The 5,000-nt window shown below is 39.4% G+C and overlaps 1 protein-coding gene across 1 annotated transcript in view; it reads left to right on the top strand.

Annotated features, from left to right (window-relative positions):
* Positions 1-5,000, top strand: part of itfg1 (integrin alpha FG-GAP repeat containing 1) — a 148,296-nt gene that overhangs the window by 134,053 nt on the left and 9,243 nt on the right. The window lies entirely within an intron of this gene.

Raw genomic sequence — 5,000 nt, 5'->3', positions numbered from 1 at the left:
GTGTGCGTGTGTGCGTGTGTGCGTGTGTGCGTGTGTGCGTGTGTGTGTGTGTGCGCGCGTGTGTGTGTGAGAGAGAGATTTGCATGTTTAGCAGATGCTAAATTTTTGTCAGCAGTTTTTTTCACTACTGTTAGGTGTTTAAAAGCAGACAGAACAATGACACTCAACACACACAGAGGAGTCAAGATTAGTCACATAAAATAAACTCAAAATTCTCCGAATTTTAAAAAAAAGAAAAGAATAGAGATATAGAGTAATATAAAAGAAAATATATATTTACAGAAAATCTAAGAAGAGATAAAAGAAAACATATTTGCAAGAGAAAAAGTTTTTTGTACTTTTGCGTGGATAATAAACCTGTACATACCCAGAGGATGACCATGTCTTCAGTAAAAAAATCACCGTGGCCTGTTCATTAGGATAAAACAGCGAAAATATTCAGTGGAGAAATAAGTCCAGTTTGGATACCAGCCATTTTCAGAATAAAACTAAGCGTGTCTTTGTTGGCAGCGACGTTAAAAAGGAAGAATCACTCTCGAGGCTAACAATTAAACCAGTTCAAATTAAATTACATTTATTTATGTAGTCTTCAAGCTGCAACGGTTACAAACATTCAAAAAAAGAACAAATGTAATTACATTAATGAGCGAACTAACAGAGCTTATATCATTTAGGCTGCAGGAAGCATCGAAAACGCACTGTAAATAAGAAGGATTCATTCACCAGGGATGGAAGTTTGACTAAGTGTTTGCTGTTATATAGTGTAGTGTATAGTAGTAACATATCTCCAGTCAAAATGGTCTGAGGTGAAGCATGAATACTTCAGCGAATCCATATCAAGATGTGCTTGTGATTGAACGTTTAACACCGTATTAGCAGCACAGACATATCAGTGTTTACAGGAGAAAAAGTCACAAACGTTTGATAGGAAATTCAATCTCCCCTTTTCAAGAAATACAATATATATAATAACTCGTATAACTAATATATCGTCGCTGTTGGGCGGAAACCTCGTATGTCCAAATTTGGTCAATTTCATATTTTTTCACATATCGATGCTATTGGTCAGTCCCCACGTGGGTCTGTTATTAACCAATCTAAAGTCTTGAAAATAGCTTGAGCACAAATCTCATAACTCCATTGGACACTTCAACTGTCCACCTCTTCCTCACTCCGTGGGAGAGCTTCACGGCATATTTCTCCTCAAGAAGAGTCGCAACGAATCAACACGTCTTCTGAGGTAAATGTCTTCAAAACACTGGGCTCAAAGAAAAAAAAATCTTGACCCCCACTAGTTCTGGTGCTCGTCTGAGGACAGGAATTTAGCGCAAGACAATCCACTGTAACGCGGACTAAACCCTGTGCACTGCAGATAAGGTACGGCGTTTTTTTAATTTCCTGAAAAGTAACGGTTTTGGAGATACGAGGATTCCGCCTGACAGCGACGATTTGTTGTACTACATTTACATAGGGCCTTTTTACATCCGGTCACTTCATGTGTTGTCTCTGATCCGATAGCTATCTGATTTGTTAAAACTGTTTCATTTACATTAGGCCACATAAACATGTCTCGGCGAATCGGATATCGATCTGATCTTTCTGCTCCCGCCCAAAATGCTAATATATTTGACCTCATTTCCGGGGTAATTGAAACAGAACACACTTTGGTGTGTGCGGTTTTCAGAACGCAATCAAAAAGACGACAAAAAATTGGTTACGACGTTTATGTTACAAAAAACAGCATTTACTGTTTGCTGCGTTTTCGCTGGCGGCAGCAGCGCATTTTAAGACCCGACGAGACGCCTGTGTGAAAGATCACCTGAGTGACTTACTTCCGTTTGGGAGGAGTTTAGCGCTGACGTATGTAGCTTGAACATCCACATTCATTTACACCTGTCCAGTTTCATCTGAAACGCGTCCCAGACCACCTCCTGAAGGGGTTTGTACCATCCGATTTATATCCGTCTCCAAAACGTTTCGGAGGGCATTTAGACCTGGTCTTTTTACCATCAAGTAGATATCGGATCACAGAAAACACATGAAGTGACCAGGTGTAAAAAGCCCCTGAATGACTCAATACACTTCAATTAACCGCAACTTTCATATGATTCAATTAAGCAATGATTTGATTCAGGACAAATCCAATGAGTCAGTTTACTTACATTTAAGTGTTCAGGACAGATGAGGTTACGCTTTGTGGTTACTTGAAAGCATGAGTAGTTGCTGATTTTTTTTTTTTTTTTTTTCGTTCTATGCATAACGTTACGTAACCTGCATAGCTTATGCACAACGTAAAATACGAAGTCATTATTATAAAAAGAACACCATCATTTTCTATTTTCTTCATGTTTCGTGTCATCTGCGCCCTACTCAACACTGCAACATTCGCAGAGGAAGCTTCTGAAACCGATTTGTACGTCACGTACATCTGCATACAGCTCTACTGCGTTTCTGGTACTAGAAAGAACACGAATAGTGGCAAATATTTTTACAAAGATGAAAATCACACCTGGCAGTTACGGCAATAACCAATTCATCACACAGACAATATGAAGTAAACAAATATGAGAAGATGCTCTACTATCCAAGGACAGGACGTGCAGGCAGGTGAAGCGCGAACTCGATCTAGGGGCTGCGAGGCCACTAAGATTAGTTTACAGTGAACTCTAGACTTTGAAGGCTAGCAAAGACTAAGGACATAAAACATACAGTGACAAAATGGCATTTACTCAGTCAAAAGGAATAACTCGCACAATACCGGTACTCAGGTACTCCACCTATTAGGGAGTACAGTAGCCTTCCTCTCATGGAGAAGAAGAAGAGTACAATACTAAACAATACTGACAGCACAAGAGTACTGTACTCAACTCCATGCAAGGAAGACGGGGTTGTATTCGTGGCTTGAAGAAAATGATCTAAACTCCTGCAAACCATCTGCAAAAAATGCTAAAATGGTTTAAGAGGTTACTTAAAGGTGGGGTCTCCGTTGTTTGAGAAAACTCAGTCTGGCCGACAAACAAAACAAAAACTAACGTGTAGCCAATGAGCAGAAAGGGGCGTGTCTTGTCAATATGGGCGGAGAGAGTGTTCAGTGCATGTGTGACATTAGCAGAAAGCGGTTTTAACATTGACATGGAGGATAAAAACAAAGAAAGAAAGTGAAGAAAGACTTACGATAAGGTAAGAAGTAGGACGTGTTAATATAGGATCAGCTTTCCAGCGCTGGAGAGAACTGAAGGAGCAGGAAGTTGGTCACATATTCACAGATTGGAGTTTCCTGAGTCAATAACTCCTGAGCTAAACGCTGTTACTACACAAATAACACCTCTTTTCTATCGTAGTAATGTAGAGACGCAGCTACAACCGTGTTTTGTGTAGTAACAGTGTTTAGCTCAGGAGTTATTGACTCGGGAAACTCCAATCTGTGAATATGTGACCAACTTTACTTAAGACGCCGAGGCGCTTTTTTCCTTCTCGATAGGTGAGTAACGTTGGTTTTGCTTTGTTACACAGAACTAATATATGTCTTTGTCCTTTACATGATTATGCTTGTGTGTCATTTTTGCTTGTTTGTTTATCTACAATCGTATTGTTCTTCACTTCAGCTATGATAAAGACACATTTCTTTCCATTAGTTGCCTGGGTTACGTATGTATGTGTGGGCGGAGCTATCGATACAGGGGTTGGACCCATTTGGGTTAGGGGCGTGTTTGTTTTGGTTATTTCAAATGTCAACATTGGCTTTCAAACAACGGAGACCCCACCTTTAAGGACAGAGACATCACATGCCTAAAAACCCATCTGGAAAACAACCCATCTAAAATCTTCTATTTACTCTACAGGCCACCGTAGATCCTGGGTGGAGCTTTGTGAACGTGTGACGTGGGCTCAGGGACTTTAAATGAAATCTTTCAAATGTCTAAGCCACATACTTAACCAATAGAGAGCTGATCTTAAATAAATGCAGTGATTTTACCAAGTTCATTTTTAAATGTCACAAAAGCTGATAATTGCATCTTTATTTAATCTACAAGCAAAAATAATGCCTGTGAAACAGTTCGTGGGGTTTGTATCTAGGCTTTGAGCTTAAACCAGTGTGTCTGCATCTATTTTCAACACCAGCCTGTTTTTTTATCTCTTTATTTATTATCTATTAAGCTTTTTTATTTAAATCACATCGATGCTTGTACATCAGGGCAGCCATATTGTCCACGATGACTTTTCTGTACATCACTAATGTTAAATCATAAGGCATTAAACCGAGGTTTTTATACGACGCCTTATCACAAAGATAAACAGATAACATTCAGATCTTGTGTTCTTGAAAAATAAAGATGGTCGGTGTAATTAGTTTATGGCAGTTTGCCTGCTAAAAAAAACAAAAACAAAAACAATGCTGAAGGAAACGAGTGGAAACTTTTGCTTTCCATCCACCCACAGTTTCAGTCTGGCACAAATAACACGCACCAGAACTTGTTAAATCAAGCTCTTGCCAGCAGCGTTTGGAAGAGGAGTGAAAACATATCCGTCTTGCGAAGACTTTAGTGCGGAATGGTGCAGCTTTATTCTGTCGTCTTCCAGTTTTTTTAACCAACAGCAGAGCAAAAGAGCTTCTGCAGTTATTTGCTTATATCTTTAACAGATCATCACCAATCCTTTTGGATTACATTTATTAAAATCACATTAAATATGAAACACAACACTTGGTGAAGTTATTTTTGTTCAAAAGAAAGCATGGCAGATTATCTAGGAATATCTCTATACCTTTAATATCGTCCTCGTTATAATATTTAATAATATAAACACTCCCTCGTACCAATGACCTGCTAGACATTACCTCAAAGCCCTCATCACTCCTCGCACTGCACCCCACACCCTCAGATCTACCAGAACTTCCCCTAGAGGTCCGGACAGCTGAGTCACTGACTATTTTCAAGCGGCGGTTGAAGACCTACTTATTCAGGAAACACTTCAACCTGCACTTCTTTCCTTATCTTTTG

This window comes from Tachysurus vachellii, chromosome 23 (assembly GCF_030014155.1).
Source record: "Tachysurus vachellii isolate PV-2020 chromosome 23, HZAU_Pvac_v1, whole genome shotgun sequence".
Classification (NCBI taxonomy): domain Eukaryota; kingdom Metazoa; phylum Chordata; class Actinopteri; order Siluriformes; family Bagridae; genus Tachysurus; species Tachysurus vachellii.
Note: the sequence above shows the minus strand (reverse complement) of the source record. Positions and strands in the feature narration are given on the sequence as shown.